The sequence below is a fragment of the Pseudonaja textilis genome, chromosome 2 (genome assembly GCF_049901715.1).
Source record: "Pseudonaja textilis isolate UNSWEBS1 chromosome 2, rPseTex1.2, whole genome shotgun sequence".
Lineage (NCBI taxonomy): Eukaryota > Metazoa > Chordata > Lepidosauria > Squamata > Elapidae > Pseudonaja > Pseudonaja textilis.
Window position 1 is genome coordinate 200,977,286 of NC_141991.1, and position 26,776 is coordinate 201,004,061.

General features: G+C 39.9%; 1 long non-coding RNA gene across 3 annotated transcripts; it reads right to left on the reverse strand.

The window, feature by feature from the left end:
* Positions 1-24,648, reverse strand: LOC113438517 (uncharacterized). Of its 3 annotated transcripts, XR_015742211.1 has the most exons (4): positions 24,389-24,648; positions 11,272-11,418; positions 2,110-2,308; positions 1-1,511 (listed from the first exon to the last, which is right to left on the reverse strand). It is a non-coding gene; the product is annotated as an uncharacterized LOC113438517 (long non-coding RNA). The 3 variants fall into 3 exon arrangements; XR_015742212.1 differs by lacking the exons at positions 11,272-11,418; positions 24,389-24,648 and adding an exon at positions 2,995-3,164; XR_015742213.1 differs by lacking the exons at positions 11,272-11,418; positions 24,389-24,648 and having other exon boundaries at positions 1-1,508; positions 2,110-2,533.
* Positions 24,649-26,776: the final 2,128 nt, after the last annotated feature.

Genomic DNA, 26,776 nt, shown 5'->3' on the forward strand with positions numbered 1-26,776 from the left:
TTACCATGGATAGAATGACTTTATTGCTTAATTTCTAAATTCATTAAATGTAAATTTTCAGATGAGAAATATACATATTTTATTACTATTTGTTAGCTTAAGTAGTTTATTGTTTTAGCTTTGAGATGATTTTTATTGAGGCAAATTTTGACCTTTGTATCAAGTTTATCCAAAAATAGTCCATTGATTTCATTGGGGTTTACTTCCAGGTACATATGAGTAAATGGGCACAGTAGTGACAGAATATAAGTATGATTGATCAGAGCTGGTGGTCTATTTTATCTTCCAATATATCTATTTTAATGAAGTTAAATGATTTAGAATTATTTGCTAATGGATATCCAGATCTTTGTAGATATTAAGTGTTATTTCAATATCCCACTGAATAGATGGACTCTTTAAGATTCCTTAGATCTTTGTTTTGTTGCTTGTGTGTAGAGTTTGTGTTACCATGTGAAGAGGAAAAAAAGGCAGAATTTGTCATAACTGAAGATTTCAGAGTTTTTCATTAGCTTCAAATTTGGGGGCTTCTTTGAATGGAAAAGATTTTTTTTTATTTCAAGAATTGACTTATATAACCTATATAATTAAGTCAGACTTATTTCTAAAGATGACTAGAATTACTGTTTTAACCAAGTTTTACTTGAATTAATTGTGCTTACTTTGATCACAACTTGCTATGGCTGTGAAGAAGATCTTCTTATTCTCTGCATTATTTTCTGCATTGTTGAATCTCATGACAATGTCTGCTTTCTTTGTATGGTCAGCTGTATGACCGATACACAAATGCTTTTAATGAGATAACAACGCTCAAACCAGCTAATTTAAATGGCATTTTTGGTTCCTGACTCCCATTTCAATAGAATTGCTGTGTACTGTATGTCTTTGATCTCTATATAGTTGTCTGTATGTGGATGGTTTTTACAGAAAAGGCTGTCATTCTCCTCAGATTTGCTAATAGTACAGAAAGCCCTGCCAGGCTGCTGAGTTAGCCGTGTCCAAAGTCCAGGCACGTGGCTTCAGTCCGGCATGCAAATGAGCTGGAATGCTTTTGCCCCTTGGCCCTCAAAGCTGTAGGCAGAAGCCCGACTCCCGCAGAGCTATTCAGCAGGTGCTAAGTAGAGGGCAGGTGTACCATTGGCCATATGTTGCACTTAGTATAGTGTTTCCTTAAAGTTCTGTAAATTGCAAGCCAGGTGAGAGGAGCTGAGCAAAAACAGGCATGTGCCTAAAAAAGCAGAGCTAGACTGCATGTTCAATATGCTAATAAAGGCCGATCATTATAAGCAGTGATTTAATACCGGTTCTTCGGTGCTTATCTTGAAATAAACATGATTCCCCAGAAGTATTCATGAAAAGGATTCTTCTTTGGCTGTTTAGTTTATCCAGGAGACATGTTATCAGATGGCATTGTCATTCTCAATTTCCTCAGGCTTCGTATTACTCAAGATTTTGCTTAATCGGTAGTGGATGTTTTCTCCATAGATTTTTCGGCACACATTTCAACTCTGCTGAAAAACAAAAAAGCAAATGCAGTTGGTTTTTACATGCTTTCTCCACCCCAAAACCCGAATTGTCTCAAATGCTCAGGGGAGCCTCCTTTGATCTTTATGCAGCTGCTGTCTTGTTGCTGCCAACCCAGAATTCAGACGAGACAGGCTTCAGGAAAAAAAAGACAGCATACAAAAAAAGAGGGCAAAACTGCACATTTAAGTTGACCTGCTCTATTTTCCTACCTGCAAGGCTGCCGCTGCTGAATTTTATTCTTCTTATATCTAAGCAAAGTACAGTTGAAACCTAATCTGAATCTTTAGGATTTTCATTCTTGTTGACGGTAATTTTCAGTTACTTAAATTGTTTAGGTTTCACTTGCATGCATATCGTGTACTGCTGTAAAACAGCGCAGCCCCCACCCCCTGCAGCTTTCAGTTTTGCAAAAGCAGAAATTTTATATGCAGTTTCATAACATATGTGAACAATTTTTAAGAGCATGTAGAGGGTGCTTCTCATATTGTACTCTTATAGGTGCCTGATAATCATGTGAATGAAAGATTCTCAAAAAGTGAGTTCCTGAATTTGCTTTATCACTTTTGGCCTTTGTCTACTTACGTTTGTTGTAGTCATTCTGCTGTGGAAAAGGTGTGGAAATCGTAAGAGTGGAAAGTCACATGGAATAGCTGCACAGGTATTATTTTTTTTAATCTATGCAGTTTTCAGGTTTGACAACTTATACAGGAGCACTGACCTTTTTTCAGCTGCAGAAATGCTTTCTGTGCAGGAAATGAATCATGCTCAAGGATCCCGACGTCTGCAAATAAGAAAGACAAACTACTTAATATGCAGAACTGGGCTTTTGTTTTTGTTACTCAGACAAGCAAAGAGTGCAGATCACTGATATTGCTCTTCTCCTCTTTACATATTGACTGCATACTCTGCTACTCCCGCTTGCGTTATCTAAAGATTGGGCAGTAGGCCTAAGGGAGCACACCTTAAGAACTAGCTTCTTGTTTTCCTCTATACCCTGTAATTTCACAGTTGATCATTTCGGTGTGGCAAAGTTATAATACAGCCAGACAGGGTGCCCTGCCCTTTCAAGATGAACTTTTTGTTCCCTACCAAACAAAGCTGAAGCTTGAAAGTGCCTGAAAATGTTGACTGTGGCTGGCCAAAAACTGGCCTTTGGGAGCTCGTGCTGCCAACTGTTGAAAATTTACAGCCGTGTATATCTTTCTATTTGCCCCCTCTCCCCCTCCCCGCTTGTTCACCGCTTAAGGAGGCCACAAGCCTGCAGCTGACAGCTGTGCCCCGGGTGGCTCAGGAACAGCTGCTTTTTTTTTTCCTGGGGTGAAATTAAAAGATTAGGGGGCTCTGGGCACGTGCTTGCTTCTGGGGGCCAAGACAAGGCTTGATTTAGGGTGGAACTTGTCTGCAGCGGCTGACAAAGGAGCTGGATTTTGCACTCGCCATGAGGTCAAAGTGGGGAGCACGCTTTACCAAAGACAAAAGACAGGCAGGGGGAGGAGGGAAGGTCTTTGAAAAGAGCGCTTCAGCTCCCGCAACAGCTGCTCCTGCACCAGAAATTTGAGTCTCCTTTCAGGAACACAAGAGGCCCGTCGGAGCAAAGAGGCAGAGAGGCCACGCTTTGCAATGGTGCCATTGTTGGCAGCTGAAGCGAAGAGAGCTTCCAGCAGTCTTTCCAGATTGCACCTTCTAGGCAGAGACAAGAGGGGGAGGGAGGAGGAGGAGGAAGAGGAGGAGGAATGGCTAAGTGCAAAGCCCAAAGAAGCAGAAAAGTGTGTGCCACAGCAGACCACACAAGGGGGAGTGAGCCTCCTTTCTAAATTGAAATGTGTCCACGGGTACTTGGACATCAAGGGATATAGTATACACACATGGCAATAACATTTATTATTGGTAGATTTCTGAATCTTGAAAGCTTAAACTTGACATCAATAAATATTGGAATCAGAAAAGGTGTATCTGGGCCTATCTTGTTTATTTCTTTATTCTTGGAGTCCTTCTAGGTGAAACATTTATGTAACCTGTTTTATAGACCTTGGTGGGGGAGGGCAACACAGTTTCCACTTGTAACTGGCTCCATCTGTCCTCTGTCCAACCACTTTTTTCCACAATGAATCCCTTATTTGAATCCATTATCCTTTATTTATTTTTTAAATCAAAACTGTCAGGCCATTTTATTTGTATGTCCTTTATAAAAGTGCCTAATCGTTTAGGCAGATAATCATTTAAAACTGTGTTTTTCAACCTTAGCAACTTTTAGATGTTGATGGTAACGTGAATTCCAAATACCTTCAACCCTTTGGCAGGGGAACTCTGGGAGTTGAAGTCTCCACATCTTAAAATTGCTGAGGTAAGGAAACACCGATTTACAGAAATAACTAAAGAACACAGTTGCTCTTATTATTATTGCATGAGGTAGACAAGTTCAGTTAAAATCCATTCAGGACTTGTGAAATTATATATGAGTTCTGGTTGCAATAATAAGTTAATGGCAAAGAAATAATTGAGTACTGCAGCTGGGATAATGTGTGTTTTGACTTGTGATAAGATATTAGACTACAGTACAAACATGTTTTCAAGATCTTTCAAAACACACTGCCTCTGACTTCTAGAAGGCAGGATGAAAATGTCAGGTTATTTTAACCTTGGCATAAATTTTGCCTATGGTCAGAGCCATCTGAAGAAATGGAGATACTGAGTGCAGAAAAAAACAATATGTAATATACATGAGCTTGTCCCAGATCTGCTATTGTTTCGATATGTTGAACTATAGCTAGCATCCCTTTCAGGAAGCATGGCTGTGCTGGCTAGGAAAAGATGGGAGTTGTAGTGTAAGACCTTCTGAAATATACCAATTCAAGAAATGTTGATTTAGGTAGCATCTGGTGTGCTAGACTAATTCCTATATATTCCTGCTTGTCTTCTAACTGCAAAATCATAAATGATTAAGTACAGAACAACCCTGAGATAATTTGTTCAGCAGATCAAATGGTTCTGAAAACTATAGCCAAATATGAGAAGGTTTATTGGAAAAGCTCAAAGGATGGCAAGCATTTGAAACAGTTGTTCCAAATGAACAAAAACACAATTGTGTAGGTTCCTTAATGTGGATATGAAAAAGTTAATAAAGCAACTTCCTTTCCTCCTGTTTGTAGAACATAAATTTTATGGCCCCAAGCTGTTATGCTATTAAATGGTACTTCACATTTGCCACCAGGATAGTTCAAACTTCAGCTGTGAGAGAAAAAAAATGTGGAAAAAGAAAAGTCCAAGAACAAGGTATTATTTCTTGGGTCGTTATTTGTGGGGATGGAGAGATACAGTCTGAGAAGTCCAGTCTTTTTCTTTTTTTTAATTAAAAAGGTGTGGAGTACAATTCTTTAATATATGCCTGAGACTTGATTTGAGATTCATCAACAAACCAGTAACCCTACATGACCTCTGCAGTTGCCTTGAAAGATTAAGCAAGATGCAGGTAGCCCTCGATTTCTGATCACAATTGAGCCCGCAATTTCTGTTGCTAAGCAAAACAGTTGTGAAGTGAGTCTACAATCTTTCTTGCTTAAGTGAATCTCTTCAGTTGTTCAGTTAGCAACATAGATGATATGCAAATCCGGCTTCCCCATTGACTGGGACACTGCAACCATCATAAGTATCAGTCAGTTGCCAAGCATCTGAATTTTGATCATGTGACCATGGGGATGTTGGTTTTAAGTGTGAAAAACAATCATGTCACTTTTTTAAAGTGTCGTAACTTTGAATAGTCATTAGACAAACCCTTGTAAATCGAAGACTACCTGTACAAAGTAGGGGAACAATGCTAACCATTTCTCCCATCCTCCTCCCATCTATAACACTAAAACAATGAGCTAACATAAATGGTTTGTACCAGGGTAGAGCATTATTACTCCCACTATCAAGTACAAGGCAAATTGTCTATGGAGATTTTCAGTCATTCAGGTCATGATTGTCCCAAAGATGCTTTTTCAGAGCTGAAGAAGCTTCTTGGATGAGAAGCGAAACACCTTCAAAGAAAAACCAGAAAGCCCGGTTGCCTCTTGAAAAAAGCACTTTTGGGTCAAGGGAAATTGTTCAGAGACAGAAGAGCTCTTCACTTGAAGTCTATCAGCTTGCCTTACTCAGCTTCAGTAATTTGCAGCCATTAAGTCTGCACAGACTTTTCTGCAGTCTATGTAGAGCACAGATAGTACAGATAGAGTTGATATGTACTGAGCTTAAGAACAATTTGGTTACCCTAAAAAGACAGGACCGGAAGGGCTTTGCTTTCCCTCCCAGATGTGATTCTGTGATGCAGCAGGTAATCTCGTGTAATGTCACATGAAATCCTTGGCCAATGCTCTAAAGCGGTGTTTCCCAATCTTAGCAACTTTAAGATGGGTGGAGCAATTCTTGGAATTCCCCAGCCAGCATGGCTGCTTGGGGAATTCTGGGATTTGACATCTGCTCATTTTAAAATTTCTAAGATTGAGAAACACTGCTCAAACAACTGTATTTATATTTCATATGGGCAGTGAAGAGAAGGCTAGAATGTGAGTTTGGAAATCATAATGGCGAAATTGTGTTATTGGTTCTACCATTGCCAGTAATAATAGACAAGAAGTTAACAGGCCATTGCTGTGCACAAGTATAATTCTAGATTATCTTTCCATATAAATATTTGGTGGTAGCTACCATTTCTGTACTACTGCTTTAAATACACCAAAATCTACACTGGTAATTAAGGGCAGAGGGACCCTGACAACAGGGGAGGAAGACACAAGTATCCCATCCCAAACATATTCAAATTGTGCAATTCTCCTCTTGCAGTCCAAAGGCAATAGCAATACCAATAGCCTACCAACAGCATCAACTCCTGCGTGTGAAGATCTCATTGTTTCAGTCTGCCTCTTGGTTCTCTTGCTGAGAGAGCAGGTGATTGTCAGCAAACTGGTCCTGCCTGACCTAAATGGCTGATCCCTTGGGCACCGTGATGCCAAAAAGAGCCCACGATTGACCTGGTTGCAATCAAACATAGATGGTTTAAAACTAGAAGCATCCTTTTCCTGCTAAGATCTGCTCACCCAATACAGAGAATGCATGTTAAGCATCCCCAGCTGCATGTAGTACAACAGGAGACCTTGTGGGAATGAGCATATCCTGTGGGGTTGCCTTCCTCAGGGACGTTTCCCCTTCCTGAGGTTGAGATCAGCTCCTTCCCTCAAAACTTTCAAGGAAGACCTAGCGATTCCACACAAGCGGATTTTGTTGAAATATTACTAATTATGAACTTTTATCCTTTATTGTTGTTTTGTGGATGTTTAGCTGTGTTAAAAGACTCAGTTATCCAGTCATTTTGACCAAAGCAGCATAAAATATATAGACATAAATAAATATAGCATATGGTGTTATGGTGGAACAAGGAGTAGGAAGACCCAAGTTTTAATCTAGACCATCCTCACTCACTGGCACTCACCAGGTAACTTTCAGCCAGGGAAAAATAGAAGGAGCATTTGTATGTATCTTGGGCTCCTGAACAAAAAAAATTGAGTGTAAATAAAACAGATAATTCACAATGGTAGGTGCTACAGAGAGAGTATTATTGTATTATTGCTTTAGTCATCACATGCTTACAGGTAATCTTCAACTTGTGATCATAATTTGGACTACACATGGAGATCATGTGACCCTGGGATATTGCAGCTGTCATAAATACACCCAGCCAAATTTTGATCATGTGACCTGGGAATGCTGCACCCATTCTAAATGTGAAGACAGGTTGTAAATCCCTTTCTTTAATGCTGTCATAACCTCAAACTGCTTCTAAACAAAATAGTTGTAAGTTGAGGACTATCTGTACCACAAAAATATATACTAAATACTTAAGCTGAAACAGCTGTCTGTGTGGGCGTGCCTGGGTGAGTGACCCTGAGCACCTGTGTAATTTTCCTCATATTTTTTAAAAAAAGGCTACAACTAGGCTTCTGACTTAATAAAGTCTGTAATATACACTTCAACACAATGTTCAACCATTTATAAATAAGGATTATAGTCAGCAGCGCATTGGTATTAAGTGTCTAGTCCAAAATTTCTCAACCTTAGCAGCTTTAAGATGTGTGGACTTCAATTCCCAGAATTCCCCAGCTACCTTAAATCTGCTAAGGTAAAAATTGCTGGTCTAGCCTTAAAACTGCACTTTGGAAGCCTCTGGGCATATAGACCACTTTGAAGAAAGGCTATGATGTTCACAAAGTGCCTGCTGAGAAAATATATATTGTTAAATGAATGATGGATTTCTTTTGGCTAATACATGAAAGTGGAGCTCTAATCAACTAATTCACACTTGCAACATTGGTTGCACAGACATTTTCTTCACAAGGGCCTCTGTTCTAAAAAGTGTGTGCCAAAAATGATGAAACATGCATTGTGACATCACAGTGGAAGCTCTGCCCTTTTCTACTTGCGTGACAACAATTCACACAAATATGTAAGGGGTGGAGTTTGTGTTACAATGGCCATTGTGCCTCCTTCGCCTCCTCCCCTCCGTCATGCCTGTGAGTCTGTATTATGCACGGTCCCAGAACAAGCCATTGCATAAACCTCGGACAGTTTATCTTCAGCTGCCCTCCATGTTTGTCATTCTCTTTTACATATGATGCTAAACCAAACAAAGAAAGAAAATGCATCTTGTTTGTAATTCTAATTTGCTGTGTCATAGCTTATCCTTCAGCTAAAACATTCTTTGCCAAATAAGGATAATTAAACTGCACAATTCGAGAAACGGAATTCTCAGTCGCCCACATGTTCTAGAACAGATTCGTGTCCCTAAATCTGAAGGAGTGAACTGAATCAGCTTCCTCACCCCCATTTCTCCCACTTCATCATGTGGAGATCTTCTGTTGTCTTCACTCCCCCACAGAAAAAGACTATAAGTGAACGTAGAAAAAAAATCACAGCCTGTGGAATGTAGGTGAGAGCCCGTGTTTTCATGATTGCCTGGGCGTTTGTGCAAGGAACCCTCAGAAGTTAACCAGCCCGATTGTTGCTTGGCTAGAAGATTGGGAGAGGGAGGAGGAGAGGGGAGGGAGGGAGCAAAGGGTAGCTGGGAATCTTAGACTGGAAAGTTGAAAGAACATCCCCAAAGACAATGGCTAACCACATCCTTACTGTGCCAAGAAAATTGAGCATGCACTTCTTTGAAGTTAGCAGAAATGAAGTTTGATTTAAAGGAGCTTTATCTTTACCCTGCCAACAATCTTCTATCAGGGGGCTGAGCAATTGACAGAAACCTAGTTGCAACCATAACTGATTGACAGTTGGTTAAAGCTGTGATGTTATCTCTGCCGTGCACAAAATTCACAGCTGTCTGATGCTAACATTGGGGGTGTGTGTGGTGTGTGGAGTTCTTGCTCTCGCCACCTTCCTTGCTGGGGGAGCAGGTGACTGCCAGCTGTCTGAATCCACTTGACCCCCTGTGCCTAGTCCCTTGAGAGGCACAACTCAGAGAACCAAACAATGCAGGCCTTGCCACCCCAAAGACAACCCAGAAGCCAAAGGCTTCAATGGGGCTTTGGGGTACCACAGAATGCCTCTGTATTCTTGGAGAAGGATTCAGCAGGTGCTTCTTCAAAGAACAGCAGCTGGTAACAAAAGCTACACGAATCCTTCTTGCTAGGCCACAAAAGAGGATGGCTGGGAGTTCGCTAGACTTGCTCTGCCTGAATCCAGAATCCTCTTCCCGATGTTAATCTTGGATGGTATTATACTGAAAAAGTAAATCCCTCTGACCATGTGCAAAGTGCCTTCACAAACAAGTCCATAAGCACCCTCAGTTCTTCTGTATTTGGAAATAGGACTTGCTGAATGTAATTCTCTCCCTCCCTCCTCCCTTCAGTGGCTGTAATCCACAACATTATTTTGATTCATTTCTTTGTAGCATGCTTTCTTCCAGACAGATAGCTTTTAGAGCTTCCAATTATTAGATATTAGGCAGGTTATCTGTCATCCTCTCCTAAACTGAAAAAAAGCATACAGAAATAAAAGGAAGGAGACTTACAGATAGATTTCATCATTGTCTGGAATGCCTCCCCCCCCAATAAAATGCTAAATTCACAGACAGGAAATTGTATAGTAAATGTAGCCTGTATCATCTTTGATATGACAAGCAATTGCATGAACACAAGCTTTTGTTGACTCACAACAGGTTGAGCCTAAAGTTCCATCTTCTAGATTTCAGCTGGGATGTCATCTCATCTAGTCGCTTTACCATTTTTCATGACGCAAATGGCAGCTGCAACTTTGGTGGACATGATGGAGAGCATCGCACCCTAGATTGAGTTGGCTCCAGGGATCGGGAGGTGTGGAAACCCCTCATTGCATATTCCATTGAAGTGATCAATGATAAGCCAGGAAAGACTTTATTCGGGTATTTCTGATAAATAGAGTGGGGCATAGAATCAAGCAGGTATCTTGACCCTCAGCTTCTCCCATGCCATATATTAATCTTCCCTCCTAATGCCTTTGCATTTAGGAAGAGGCTTTCTATAAGGCACTGTCCACAGTGAGGGCAGAGTCAAAACCCTACATAGCACTAGTTGGATAGTTTCGATTTAGAACAAATGAGTTCCACTGACCTCTTGCCAATGACTGCCAGAACAAACACGACAAGCCTACCATACGGCATTTGTGTACAGCAATGGTTGCCAACCAGTGGGCCGGGGACCACAGGTGGTCTGTGAGAAAATTTTGGTGGTCCACAGAGAAATGTTACCCCCAAAGCACCCCCCAAAGCAATTAATTCAGGCTGTGCAGGAACACAAGGCTGCGCTGCCCACATGGCCCGGGGGAACACAAGGCTTGTGTCGCTTGCATTGTGAACAACACGAGGTAGGGGAGGGGGGAAGGGCGGGGGGGGGGACTTGCCCCACTCATACTACATGCCTTGCCTGGCCACCAGGCTGCTGCTTTCTTCTGCTGCTTTTGGCTGCATGCAAGCAAAGCAGCAAAAGTCTTTCTTTCTCTCCCCCAAACTCTGCCAGAAATGAGCCTTTGGGACCCTGCAAGGCAGTCTGCTCCAAGACGCTGCGCCATTCTGGCGGAGTTTGGGGGAGAGGAAGAAAGATTTCTGCTGCTTTCCTTGCATGAAGCCAAAAGTCTCTCCCCCCCACCCCGAGAATGCAGCTGGAGATGGTATCCTGCAATCTCAAATAAAGAAAGATCGGTTGGTAAGAAAACGAGGTGGGGAATTTTCCTCCAGACTTTTTTGGGGATTTACCCAGGGTCTCTGGTCTGCGGGATTTAAAATTATGAGTTTGGTGGTCCCTCAGGTCCAAAAGGTTGGCAACCCCTGATGTAGAGAACAGGACACACATACTCTTTTCCACTTCCCTTACAATATGTCCTTATGGTTCCTATAATGAAGGGTTTATCTATCAGTGCAACTTGAACCTCCTCGAAGAATCAGCCAGCATTCTGTTATCTCTGGTTTGTGCATGGGGCAACAGTTTGCATGTTCTTTAAATACAGGAAGACTGTATCTAAGGACTGTATCTTTGTTATACATCAGATATTTAAACTACTGCATAACAGGTAGCTATTAATGTATTAATGCCTTGTAGAATAACATTCGTTGCCTGAGAATAATGAAACCATGCTACAGAGAAACCATTCTGTGGGAGTACAGTGCTTTGAATGCATAGCACATATGGTTGTTTTTCTAAGTCACATTTTCTCAGAAGCAACTCATAGACTTACTTTCCTTGGTCCAACATGCAGAAGGGTTTTGTTCTCACGTTGAATACCAGCTGGAGATGCAAGATGTACATGTCCCAAAATATTCCAAAGGCTGTAGAAAACGATGCAGATTCAGCTTTTTCTCTTCTTCCTGTAGCCCTTCACAACCTGTTAGGATCAAAACTCACATTCTGCTTACGAAAGGCATGAGAAAACCTGCAGTCTCTGCTTCGCTCTTCAAGTACTATAGAATATTCTGACCCATCTGATTACCTTAGTACCTCAAGTAATTTCTTAAAGGAAAATAACATTCATTCTTTGAAGTTCCTAATTAGATTTATAAAGCCATGTATAACTTCTGTGCCATGCTTAGTTGTTGAATAAATGTTAAATACAGTACTACTGTTCATAGGCTAAAATGTTTATTACGAACCCTTAAATATATTTCAGTAGTGATATGGGTAAGTACAAACCAGGCTTTTAAAAGCAATTGCACAAGAAAACCACAACGACAGTCCTTAAAATTCAATGCATCCTTGCTGAAATAATGTTAGCTGCAGAATGTATTTAACAATATTCTAAAATTAACGTGCAAATGGGAATTTCCTTCTGAAATTGCTTCTTTCTAAAACGAATGTTATTGTGCTAAATTAATTAACAAAAGAAAATACAATACATAAAACATTACTAATGAAACAACATCACTCAAAACTAATAACAGCAAAGAAAATGGCCCTGGAAAATTATGTCATAAATAATACCAAGCTGTCACACACTGCTTCCCTTGCACTTTTGTCATTAGGAAAATCCCCACACAAATTAGTTGACTAACAACATATGTAACAAATTGATTGCTGCAAATCAAATATAGCTTCCTGTGTTAATACTTTTTTTTGCCAGCTCCCACGCCTGGGCCACGTAGGCAAATAGGTGGATTTGCTTATTTCAAACACTAAGCAACAGCTGAAAAGGCTGCTTTGTACTTGTCCATATCAACCATTCCCACTGGTTGACCAAAGAATAAGATTTCAAATGCAAATTTTAAAATCAAGCTTTCAGACCAGGGTCTAACTAAAGACCATACTGATGAAGCGCTTTGGAAATTACAGTACTAAAATATACCTTGGGAAAGTCTGCTCAAAATAGTAACACTGGCATTACTTGTTATAGCAAGGGATATACTGTAATGAAGAATGCTTTCAACATCAAGTCTAAACAAGATCTACTGGTTCTTCAGATGAGCTGTGTTGCTAATTTTCACAGCAAGAACCTTTTTTTTTCCCAAAAACAAAACAAAACACACCACCTGAGCCAAAAATCTCCCTATGATTTTCTTATCTTTCTCACCTTTTAAAGCAGATACATAAAGATAATGGCTTTCCTATTGTATAATGTTGCTAGTAAGGGGACTCCATGGCTCAGTGGCTAAGGCACTGAGCTTGTCAATCAGAAAGGTTGGCAGTTCGGTGGTTCAAATCCCTAGCACCACGTAATGGGGTGAGCTCCCATTACTTGTCCCAGCTTCTGCCAACCTAGCAGTTTGAAAGCATGTAAAAATGCAAATAGAAAAATAGGGACCACTTTGGTGGGAAGGTAACAGCGTTCTGTGCACCTTCCACATTTAGTCATGCTGGCCACATGACCACGGAGACATCTTTGGACAGCGCTTGCTCTTCGGCTTTGTAATGGAGATGAGCACCGCCCCCTAGAGCTGGAAACAACTAGCATGTATGCGTGCAGGGAACCTTTATCTTTACCTTAATGTTGCTAGTACAGGTAGACCTTGACTTACAACAGTCTGTATAGTGACCTTTCAAAGTTACAGCACTGAAAAAGGTGACTTGTGATTGTTTTTTCGCACTTAACAACTGTTATAGCATCCCCATCATCATGTGATCCAAATTCAGCCGGTTGGCAATTGACTTATATTTATGATGGTTGCAATATCCTGGGGTCATCTTTTGCAACCTTCTGACAAGCAAATTCAATAGGGAAGCCAGATTCACTTAATGGTATAACTAACTTAACAACTGCAGTGATTCACTTAACATCTGTGGCAAGAAAGGTTGGAAAATGGGGGGAAATTCACTTAAGTTTTTCGCTAAGCAATAGAAATTTTGGCTCAACTGCAGTCATGAGTCAAGGAGTCCCTATAATAGGCATAATGTCACTTTCACATCTTTTTAGAACTTTCACGCGGAACTTAATGAGGTTCTTCAGCCATAGTAGACATAAAAGCAAAGCATTCATGCACTCACCATGTCAGCTTAAACCCACTGATTTCACACTTTCAGCAATTACATTAATGTGAGGAATGTGAAAGTAAACTTGCCCTCTTAGCCACATTATTAATAGCGATCTGAGCTTGTTAAATGGAAATGACCCATTGTCCTCAGTAACAAAAGTCTTCAATTCCTTGCTACAACTATTTTTTTAAGATGGATGAAATTTATTGAAGAGCAGTTTTGAGCAGTCCATGATTATAACAAATATTGTTTTAAGGAAGGGTTCGATATCTTCATTAATTGGGGTGATTTGAAGAGTCCACCACATCTGAAAACTTGGCGAAGGCTGTTTTAGAAAAAACAAGGTAATAAATGTGCAGTATTGTACTATTCTTGCTTATATAATTATAATTTCTTTTCTTTTATACATTTTGTACATCAAAAGGTTAAATTAGAAGATCCTGACTTGCGCAAGCACAGTGTCCTTTGTGCACAATCACACACATATTCTGTTCTTGCTGTAACATACCAGTGAGAAAGAAGTAGTTGGACATGCTACTGTTGTATATCTGTTGCAGTAGATGAAATGAATAATGGGCCAAACACAATTAACTTCTATGAAATAGTTAGAAAAGACTGCTGATGAAACTCCAAGCAATTCTACAGTTCTTTCAAACTACATGATTCAACGGATATTAATTCTCTCTCTCTCTCTCTCTCTCTCACACACACACACACACACACACACACACACACACACACACACCAGTCATCTTGCCTGAGACCTTCCATACATACTTATTGATCACTGTTGGCCAATGTGGTGATCCAGCTTTATATATCTGTTTTGTTTTGCTGACCCACATTGGATTTCCCGCCCCCAATAAGTCTTGTTAAGTTGTATCTAAGAGCCAGTATACCTTGAAACAGTGTGTTTGATCCTGAATCCTAGTTTGTTTTCCAGTCCTGGTTTCTTCTTATTTCCTGATTTATTTATTTATTTTAGTTTTGGCTCATAGTTCCTTTGTTTTGATTTTCTAGGTTGTTGCCATTGCCAGGTCAAAGGGAACAGTTTCATTGTTTGTAATTCTAAACAATAAGACTGTCTTACCAGGACATTAACAATTTTATTGGAATCAAAAGTATTTTTTTTACGAAATAACAGTTCTTCTAGATTAGCTGGTGATTTATGTGCCCCAGCAAATATTTATAGAAAAGATAATGTTAATATCTAATTAAAATCTTAACAGGCTAGCAATACTTTACATACTGCCAGAGTGAAATGCAAAATTATGGTCCACTTTTATGTCAGTTTTGAAAAGCTTTAAAAAAAAAGTTGAAAAAGATGTCATCCTGCTAATCAATTGACCCAAGAACTTTTTGTGCATAGAAGAGAACTCCAAGTCATAAAAGTATTGTACATCTAAGTCATAACGTTCTTTAGCTGCCACAATCTAACAAAATCAAAAAGGGAAACAAACATACAAAGAATAGCACTAGCTTTCCAAATAGCAAAGAAACAAGCAGAAACTGTTACACAACGTCCCATCAACATGCAGAATTTGAGTACTGGAAAAACTGGCTGTCAAGCTCTTAAAAGACTACATATTTGCTGAATGAAATGAATATCACAATATGATTTCAACTCGGCTAGTCTGAAATTAGGAGGTGAAGATCTTATTAAATAAAATCATCACACAAAATCCACAATCAACAGACTATTGTATTAAAAATATGATGTATGATCAGAGGTGGTATTCAGCAGGTTCTGACCAGTTCTGGAGAATCGGTAGTGGAAATTTTGAGTACTTCGGAGAACCGGCAAATACCACCTCTGACTGGAGATTTTACAGTATCCTTCCCTGGCCACACCCACCAAGCCACGCCCACAGAAACAGTGGTGAAAAAATTTGAATCCCACCATTGTGTATGATGATCAAAAGCCAACAGTCTAAGGTATGAGCAATTATTCCAACTGAATTTAAGCATTCATTTCAACTTTGCAACGCAAATTGATCTCCATTTCTACAGTCCAATCCAGGCCTCTGTCCCAGTTTGCTGTCTTCTCCCAGATTTTTGTGGTTACTTTGCTCATCTTTAAGAAATACTCGGTTTGATGTTGGCTTGTACAATAAACCAGGATTAAAACACCATGGCTTAGTGTGTTGTGGCTGTGTGTATACAAGAGTGGGAAGTACGTAAAAATATAATTAGTTACTTAGAAAACAGGGCAAAATAGTTTGTCTCCATTAACTGTTGTGCATCTCTATATAGTTGGTTTCTACAGTATTTTTCAGTTTGAAAACAAAGTGCTGCGTTGATACAGTCCTGGCTGTTGCATTGGACTGTCTACCCAACCCCACTCACTGCATTGGGAGGGTAGGGCAGGGAGGCAACATAGCTGCTCCACTTCATGCTTCTTTCTGCTGCTCAAGCCAGCTGCTACTGGAATGCGGCAATTTCAGTGCTGTCATTGCACAAATGGAAGAATGGAGTGGTCTAGCCAGAACAGAGGGAAAGAATTCAGACAGCCACCAAGAAGAAACCTCAGTCAGACAGCCACCAAGAAGAAACTGTTATTTATTGTCTGCTGCAGCACATAACTGCAGCTTTCATATTCATAGCAATGTTTGAAGGCATTCTGGGGGTTGCATCCAAGGTTAGGGAGGGGCGGGGACACACAGTCTGGACTCCATGGGTTATAAACTTCTCTTTAGCCAATAGTTTACTTAGGACTGGCACCTCAGCTAATTGCATTTAAAGACTCCAGTGGCTGGCCAGACACTCTAACAAACATACTGCTGAGCAAATTAATGCCAAAGGCTTCATCACATTTTCCACAAATAGTACATTACCACAACCTATTGAAGTATTCTGAACTAAATAAAGTGTTGGCATAGGATTGATAAATCTTGGGATTTATAGCAAACGCTTCCTCTGTGTCTGAGGAAAAACAAACAGCTCCACATTTTGCCATGCTGGATTCAAACACAAGAGGTGAATCTATTGCAGGCTTAGTCAGAGCTCTTTCTTTATGAAATTATTATTTCAGTCAATGTGGTGCAGATAGAAGTTCAAATGAATAGTTGAGCACATAATTTAATCTTATCATAAATGAGGAAAACATTCTAAGCCTAAATGTGTTGCTCTTAGAATGCTTTGTCTAAAGACAACACATGGACTCAGGGTGGAAGCCAAACCTTTTTCCATGAATAACAGAAAAAATAAATCACAGATTACCCTTCTCTTATTGCATACCAAGTAATGAAGCACGTGGCCCTTGAAAAGCTTGAGTGTGGGCCTCAGAGAAAGAAGGCAAAGGCTTTGCTTTTATTTTTATATACTAAACCCTGTCAATATTATGGGAATATCTTGGTGGCTCCCCTAGTGAATCACCAAGATCACGCCCCCAGCATTGACAGGGCAAGCCCTTAATATATAAAAATCAGAGCAAATCCTATTCCCTTCTAGCACTAATAATGTTACCTAGTTTGGTAATGAAATGTCTGCAAGAAAGTCACCAAGTTCAGAGAGCACCAAGGATCCAAAGTTCAATCTTGAGCTACAAATATAATCTTACATTTAAATATGAAATTGCCTTATTCAGTTTTTTTTTTAGGCAACTCTGCCATAGGTTTCTGTCATGTCATCTAATTATAGCAATGCCAGTGACTGGAATGTGCAGATACTATATTTCTTGGTCTTGAAGTCCAACAACTGTACTTTGGACTTCCTTCAACTTCTTGGCATTTATTTAAGTACAAGGAGAAAAAGGGTACAGGAGAAATTAAAGCTGTACAAGTAGGTAAATACTAGAAATTGTGCCCAAGCATTTAAGAACCAAGCCAAGATGAGATTATTTGAGCTCTGACTTTTTCACTGGAGATACGAGTTTTGACATTCAGATTTATGCAGGAAAAAAAAAGGAAATTTACATTTTGACAGGACCAGGAAAAATTAATTCAATTACAGTTTTTTTTTAAGAGTTTGCTATTGAAAACATTTCTGCAGTGGCTGCAGCCATGCTTTTTACCAAATCATGGATTGAACAACATGGTTTAGTAAATGAGCCAGAAAAAAGCCAGTTCAGTCTTACAGATGAGCAAAATTTGCTTATCTATTTGTAGCTTCCTGGTCAGTTATAGATTTTCTCTCCTTTTTAAAAAAAACCTACGGTGAACATATTATAAGTCCTTTGCAGGAGAAAACCCTTTTCCTATTTATTTACCCATGTCTGGATTATACATAATAGCAATAATAACTGTAATAATATTTCAATTTTTCAGTCTTAAAGTGGCGTTGACCTCTGAATGGAAATTAATCAAGGAGAGAAGCAACCTAGAACTAAGGAGAAATTTCCTGACAGTTTGAATAATTAGCCAGTGCCTTCATATATTGTGCGTGCTCCAAAACTGGAAGTTTTTAAAAAGAGATTGGACAACCATCTGTCTGAAATGGTAAAGGTCTTCCTGCCTCAGCAGGGGGTTGGACTAGAAGACCTTCAAGATCTCTTCCAAGTCTGTTATTCCTCAAACAATCGTGATCTAAAACAAGGGTGTCAAACTCGTGGCATCATGGTGGCATCACATGATGCATTGGGACTTTCTCTTCACTAAACTGGGCGGGGGCGAGGGTAGCACATGACACATCCAGCCCATGGGCCATGAGTTTGACACCCCTGATCAAAAATCTGATGTATTCAAAATAATATTAGGCTAACCTCATAAAGAATATTGATTCAAAGAAAACCTTCAGGTGAAAGGAATGTATCATCCTTTCACCTGAAGATTAGGGGCAGATTACTATCTATGTGGATGCTAAGTGTTGACACCAAGTAGTTGGCACAAAATCAATCAATCAATCAATCAAAATTGTTCTTTCATTGAGGAACATTTGGAAGAATCTTAATTTTAATGTTGTATGGCTTTGAAAACCGCAGAGTGTTGTTCACTTTTTATTCTAGCATTGGCCCCTGTCCTTCAGCAGGTGGTTTGAAATTCATACACAATAGCTACAGGAAGTCCTCTACAGGAAAAAACACAGCAACAGTAACTCCAGGGTGGAGTTTCCACATGGAGCAACCAACAACTTAATATTCTCCTTGGTCTGTATTAAGTAAAAGAAGGTATTTGCCGTCCAGCCTATTCCTGTGTGCCTCTCTTCAGTGGCTCAAAGGGAGAATATTTCCAAGAACTATTAGATGAGATCAGATTATATTTATAATATCTTTTTGCCACTTTTATGAGCACTGAGGAATTTAGAAGCATCTTTACCTTGATATTATTCAGTTTCCTGGGAGATGATGTATTGTTTCTTTCTAACATCTGTTACCTGTCAATTAAATATTTTGGAAGTAGAATCCTAAAGTAGAATCCGGAAACTGATTTCCCCCAAAGCATGTTTAATGTCGTAAAAGTGCTTCACTTCAGCCAATTCTAACTAAAGCATTCCTCTGTGTTTCTTTTTTGTTGAAATTCAAACTCTGTATTCCTTGGTGACTTTTGATGTCCAAATCTGTGTTTATTTCCTGTTCACTCATCTCACCTCCATATTTTAATGATGTCATTACCAAAAATTGGAATGTCAGTAGAAAGAGTTGCTCTACTGATCAGCTTGTTAAATACAGCACTAGCACTTATAGTGGTTTACAGCCCTCTCTAAGCCATTTAGAGAGTCAGCATATTGAGGGAACCTTGGTGGTGCAGTGGTTAGAGTACAGTACTGCAAGCTACTCCTACTGCAATTTGGCAGATCAAATCCCACCAGGCTCCAGGTTGACTCAACCTTCCATCCTTTTGAGGTGGGTAAAATGAGGACCCAAATTGTTGGGGGCAATATGCTGACTCTGTAAACCGCTTTTAGAGGGCTGTAAAGCACTATAAAGCAGTATATAAGTCTAAATGCTATTGTTATTGCTATATTGCCCCCAACAATCTGGGTCCTTATTTTACCAACCTCAGAAGCAGTGGTGGTATGCTACTGGTTTGGACTGGTTCAGTCGAACCAGTAGTTAAAAAAAGCCTCTCACAATCAGCTGAGAGGAGGAAAAAAGCCTTCAACCATTAGCTGAGAGAAGAAAGAAGAGAAAAGCACAGGATTGGCCCTTCCATCCGCCCCTGTGCTTATCTCTTCTTTATCCTCTCAGCTGACTGGCGCTGTAGGCCTCAGCTGGTGTGGGGAAAGTTGCACGAGTGCATTTGGTGCATTTGCATGTGCATGCGATCATCAAACTGGTAGTGGAACAGGTAGGATCCCACTGCTGCTTAGAAGGATGGAAGGCTGAATCAACCTTGAGCTGGGATCAAACTGGCAGTGACCAGTGCATTCTAACCACTGGGCCACCATAGGCTCCATGCCACAACAGCGGGAGGAAGTTTTCTTAAAATCTTAATCTACACTACAGAGATGTAAGCATGGACAATTTAGCTTGAGTATTTATCAATTACAGCATGTGAGAACTGTCAATTATATCAGGCTGTGGACAACAGATTGGTGTTTCCATATACTGTATTTAATGGTTTTTGACGGGAGAAAAATAACCATAAATTAACAGCTTCAGGTAGTTCATTATGTGAAGTTGAGGACATGACCGAGGTTTAGGGTGTTGTCTAACTTCCAAACATTCCAGGAGAAGTGGAGCAATGATTCATTGCTACTGGAAATAAGAGTTCACCTGGATGGTGCTTTGGATGATCATCACACCCAACAGTCCCTGTTTTCATAAATTGTGAGTCACTATCAGATTTCCTTTCATGTCCCTTGTTTGTTGCTTGGTTTATTGCCTGGTCTTAGATACTGCTTCGACTTCCCAACTCTAAGCAGTTCCCAAGATTTCCCATACTGTAATTAAATGAAAACACCACAAACAAAATTCCAATTATAATAACACTCACCTGGTGTCCTACATTCCATACCTGGGGTCAACCTTCATCAGCCAGCACTCGCTGTTACTGTTCAGTCCCTGCAGAAGATGCCATTTTAAATCATTTTCTAGAAGTGGGGTAGGGACAGGCCATTTTTGTTTTCAAGGGTAATCTGTTCCAAAGGTGCGAGGGTGCAGGAGAAATTTGCTTCCAGCCCCCCACATCAGATCTGTCATGAGTGGGGGCAAAGAATGCCCCTTGACTGGTTTCTTTTGGTTGGGAGAATTCCAGCTTGGAGCAGGAGGTTTAATTCTTGGTTATACGACAAAGGGACGATCAATTAATGCCTTTGCTGAATTCTAAGGGACGATCAATTAATGCTTCCACTGAATTCTAATATATTTGTAGAGGGACATGGTGGCTCAGTGACTAAGATGCTGAGCTTGTCGATCACAAAGGTCGGCAGTTCAAATCCCTAGCACCGCGTAACCGAGTGAGCTCCCGTTTCTTGTCCCAGCTTCTGCCAACTGAGCAGTTCGAAAGCATGTAAAAAAAAATGCAAGTAGAAAAATAGGGACCACTTTGGTGGGAAGGTAACAGCGTTCCGTGCACCTTCGGCATTTAGTCATGCCGGCCACATGACCACAGAGATATCTTCGGACAGCGCTGGTTCTTTGGCTTTGTAATGGAGATGAGCACCGCCCCCTAGAGCCGGAAATGACTAGCACGTATGTGCAAGGGAAACCTTTACCTTTTACATATATTTGTAACGTGGATTATGTCATCTCTTTTGGACAGCAATGGCAGTCCCAGAGCCGAGTTCATGAAAGAAAAAAGAAAAAAGAGGAAATGCAGAATTACAACATTTAGGAAAAAAGAGATGTACAGATTTTATTCAGGTCTCATTTTGAATGTGTTTTTCTTATGTGAGTGTATCTGTGTGTGCACCTCCTGTGTGTGATCTCTCCTCATTAACTGGCAATTAGGGGAATTAAATTTCTCAGCGCATTTGGAAACCTATTATGTGCAGGAGCGATTAACAACTGAGTTTTCTTGCCCTGTCAGTGCCTATTTCATATTCACTCATTGTCACGGTAACCTGCTATGTGACAGAAGGCATATGACGTTGCACAGGAAGCTGTTAGATACAGAGAGGAGATGTTTTGTTGATCAGCTACCCAGGCATGCAGTCCCTACATGGTACAGTTTTCAAGAATGGAATGTTCCAGCCAAGGCCTTTTTCCAGCAGGATTTCTTCAGTACTGAAAAGAAGCACAATATTTTCTACTTTGGTATGTTCTGAAAACATTTCTGGGCCATTCCTTTTCCCCAAATGTTCAGCTGATGCTGAATCAGTGCACTCTTAAAGCAAATGTACAATCCTATCACCATAAAAGCTCAAGTAGATACTAGATTCATCAAGAATCTTCAGCTGTCAATTGGGACAATCATCCATTTCCATACCCATGTTGCTTTGTACCCTTTAAACTTATGGGTGCAAGAAAAGCATCCTGTTATCCTTTCTGTGGCCTCCAGAGGTTGTCTAAAATGGATGAGGTCATATATTTGAGCCTCTTTTTGCATTTGGGGATGGCAATTAAGGAACAAGATGGCTACCTTATGTCTTCAAAAAGTATCAGCCATCTGTTTTACTCCCTTAAAAATTCTGAAATTTGTTTTCCCAACCCAAAAGCTCAGTTCATTTTGGGTATGTGCCATGCATGCTGCATTTGGTGCAACATCAAGTCAAGGAAACTTAGGCAGCTTTGCAGAAAGTGCACATAGCAGAATATCTTACATAGAAAGCAAACCATTCAAGAGCTCCAAAGGGGCTGTCTAGGAATAATACTGCGTTCCTGGACTCTTTTCATCAAACTGTTCATTATGATGTTCTGCATTAAGAAACAATTTATTTTAAAAAGCAGAGAAACTAGCATGTCATAGAACTAATTTCCAGCCTGTGGCCTCTTCTACATTTTCAGGATTGACCCTGGATTCTAAAAGCTTTCTTAAAAATAAAGATGACAAGTGGCTATAGACTAGTGCCTTGTTTGGGAATATGCTCACCTAACAAGAAGAAAGATAAACAATGATAATAGGAAACATGTGTATAGGTTTCAATATTTTGTACTTACATAGATCTCCTATGCAGGGGTGGATTTAGTTTTTTTAACAACCAATTCTGTGGGTGTGGCTTAGTTGGTGGGTGTGGCTTGGTGGTCATGTGACTCGGTGGGCATGGCCAACTCAACATCACTCATGTCAAGGGCAGCTTCTCCTCGCCTGGCCTCTCATGACAGTGGGGATGCTGCAACGGTCATAAGTGTGAAAAGTGGTCATAAGTCACTTTTTTCAGTGCCATTGTAACTTTGAATGGTCACTAAATGAACTGTTGTAAGTCAAGAATTACCTGTACAAAAATACGAAAAGCTACTTTGCTTGCAAAAAGCTGCCCTAAATACCAGTCATTAGATTAAAAATACTTGCAAGCCAGAGTACCTGGAGGAATGAAAATAGTTAAAATGCAGTGATAACTATCAGTCAGCCAACTCTTGAATGTCAATCTTCCTAGCTAGCCAAGAAGCCTTGCTGAATGTCACTCATCTTGGTTCCCTGTCACTAAAAGCTTTGCTTCCTTATTCAAGTATTTCTTCAAGGTGCTGATTGTCCAGGGAAGTATTTCCTCCCAACAGCAGTGTAAAAATCTTAAAAAAACCCTTCCCCTTTAAGAAAGCCAAGCCCAAAAAGCTCTGAAGACAGTAAGTCTAGGCATACTGCCAAGAATGTAATAAAGGTGAAAAAAAACAAACTGAGCTTGCTTCTAACTACCAGTTCTCCAAACTGCTTAGAAAGTTAACAAGTGGTTCTATAGAACCGGATAGAACTGGTAGAATCCCATCCCTGCTCCCATGGCTTTATGAGCAAGCCCTCCCTTTTACAGCAGGCATTTCAATTTGCTGTCAGCATATTCTCAAGTTTCTACTGAGCATGGCTGGCTGGGGAATTCTGGGAGTTGAAGTCCACAGGACTTAAAGTTGCCAAGTCTGGACACTCTTATTTTAACCTTAAATGATACTGTGTTGATTGGAACCCAAGAAGACATCGGAATGGGGTCTAGCTTTCTATAGTAGTGGACATCTTGCTTATTTTAATTGTACCTTCTGCCTTGTGGTGGAACAGTAATAACATTGTAAAGGTTGTCCCAAAAGAAACACGGACAAGTTTTTTACTAGTGTAAAAAAAAAAGAAAAGGAAAACTTGTTTACAGCTTTTCCATTTAGCCCTCTACAGTTCCCGTGTATTGAGATTGCTGAAGGGTAGCAGTTACCTCTTCCAAAAAGCCATGCCTGGGCAGTGCAGTGCATTCTGGGTGTCTGAATTTTGGCAGACAGCAAGAAGGAGCCACTTCTGTTTATTCATCAGTTACCTGGAGGACATCATCATCACAGCTTCCCTTTTACTTTGACTAGTGCAGTGCATGGACACTGAAGGCAAAGTGAGGAGCCTCCAACCTGATGAAACTAACTTTGTCATAAATTGCCAGAAAACTCCAACCCTTCCTAGAAACCTGCAGCTATGCTCTTGTTTGCTTCTTAGCACAGGATTGCAGCATAATTACAGGCTTCCAAGGCCTTGTCAATCTGGTTTCAGAAAAAAAAAAACCCTCAGATTTCCTGGAATACAGCTATGATGACAGTGCTTGCAATGCAGCTGATTCAAGAGCAACTCTGGGCTTTGAAAAATGGTCTGGTGGTTTTCTTCTTAATCAGAGAACAGCAATGCTTCCCAAGAAAGCATTAAAGATATCCAGCCTTGCTGCTGCTGCTGCTGCAAATGCCACCCTCCTTCTGAAGACTTCCAAACATTTGGAACATGCTCGTGCTATCTCTCACTAGCTAAATATTTAAGCAGCTGCGTACTGCCATTGTATTTCAACATGTTATTTTTAACATGCGGCCCCATTTCCCTACTTAAAACTGCATCTGTCACTGAGTATCTGGTGAGAGGGACAACTGATAAAATTCTTGATTAAAGTGAAGGACAACTTACTTTTTCCCACTGGGTGACCTACATTTCCAGGTGCACTTCCGATACTTAGCCTTCATGCCACTTTCCGTGCAGGATGTGCTTTTCAAGTGGAGTACCTGAAACGAAGAACAGCAAAGAGAGACAGAAAATGTCCTTTAAGAAGCAGAATTTTGGAAGGCAGGCAAAGAAGATGAAAGGAGGTAGTTTAAGTGGGTTGCAAAAAAAAAAAAAAAATTGGGAAGAAAATAAAACATTGCAAAAGTAACTTCAGGATAAGCAGTAACTTCCAGTAATAACAAACTGCTGTGCTTGCAACCCACTTTAAATATATATTATAGATGCCAAAAGTCTTTGAAGAACATGCCTTGCCCCCACCCCACAAATGAGCTGCCTGCTTTCTTGTCTCCATCCCCCCACCAAAATTACAAACCACATCCTCTCCCTTTTTTTTTCTTTTTTCTTCAGCAGTTTCTCTTCTTTTAAGTAGCCCTGAGGTTCCTGTGGCTTTTTCCAAGATTCAGCATGGCAGTTGGCCATTTTTTAATTAAGAGGAAACATTTCCTGATGACCTTACCATTGGTTAATATTGAGTCCTTTATGATTTTATTTTTAGCAGTTGCTCTATTTCAGCACATACCTTCTGTTTCGGCATAAATTAGTTGAACAAGAAAGGGATAAAGAGAAATACATTTATTCCTATCAGTTTTGAAGTCCATTTTCTATTAAAAGTAATTGCAGACAAAGCATTTAAAGTTATTGGAGATAACTGCTGGGGAATTAAACTATACAGAACTTTAAAAATTTAAATCATAAGAGTACAGGAGTGTAACAGTAAGAATGAAAGAAATTCACTAAAGGATTCAGAAGCATGAATTCAACCTAAAATGGACAAAACAATGCAAACAATGAAACATACAAAACAAAATAGAATAAAAAGGCATGAACATCATAAAAGTCTCCCAGCAAGGGAAGACATCCTTGAATAGTGATTGCTTTGTTTAGTGATCATTCACAGTTAAGGTGGTGATAAAAAAGTAATTTTATGACCTTCACAGGTCTGTAAAGCAAAGGAAAGCTGAAGTAAGATTATAAGTACAGTCACAGTTTCACTTAGTGACTGCTTCACTTAAAAACTAAATTGCTAGTCCCAATTGTGGTTGCTGAACAAAGATCGCTGTAATTAAGAAGTCTAAAAGACTAAAGATGTGGAAAAGGATAATAGAGATGGATATTTGGCATTCACCTGCTCCTGGGTAGCCACTCACCTCATTTTAGCTTGAGAAGGCATTCAGGACAGGTCTTCCAGGTATGAACTTAAGATAAGTAGGAATGCATAGGAAAGAACTTTTATATAGATATTAAAGTTCCAAACCAAGAAGGGTTCTATGGGTTGAAGCCACCCCCTTGAATTGGAAATAGAAGTGATCTGGAGCCCATGTAGGCATGATCTAATCTGGAAAGTCCTGTCTGTGACCTTAATTTCTTGTTTTTCCAGTCCAGAATTTATTTTGTCCAAATGTATTGATTTGTTAAGAAAGTGTCTGTTGTATTTTTTTGTAAAGTTGGTGCTAAAATTTAAATGATTTTTAATGCACTTTTCATAAGGTCTGCATTTTGTTTGGAGTTTTGCCTAATGTCCATATCTTTTCAAACTATTTCCCTAGATGTAGTGCATTTTGGTAGTATTTTAATGAATACCAAATTAATATTTTGCATTTCAGGAACCTAATAAGCACATCCTTGTACATTTTGTGTACATTTCTAATACAAAAAAATAATGCATGTAACAAAAAGTAGCGGCATTTTGTCAGAGAGTATGAAATCCTATACTGTAGGAATACATGAAAGTGTGAATGGATCTAACTTCTTTATTTACTAATGTGGTGGAATAATATTACCTTGTGTGTACATGTACATAAAAATGTAGATACAGATGCTTTTAATTTAGTTTTAGACTTCAGAGTGAGATTCCTAGGATGGCTTAGAAGTGACATGCCTCCTCCATTCATTTCTTCTCAGGAGCGGTGGTGGCCTTCTTCCTTTTCTTTTTGAATTTTTTTGAATCTTTTTGATTTTTAGCAGCAGTAACTAAAAATTTCAATACATATATTAATACATCTTCCAGATATATATGGAAGACTGGCAGAATCTCCATCACCTTCTTTAGATGCTCTGGGAGTTGAAGTCCACAGGTCTTAAAGTTGCCAAGGTTGGGAAATATTGGTATAGAACAGGGGTTGTCAAACTCAAGGCCTGCAGGCAAGATCCGGCCTGTGGGGTGCTTAGATCTGGCCTGTAGGGCCACCCTGGAAACAGCAAAGGACTGGCCCGCGGTGCCTCTGCCAGTGAAAATGGAGCTCAAGTGGGCTGCAACAGCCTTCCTGAGTTCTGTTTTTGGGGCAGAGGGTT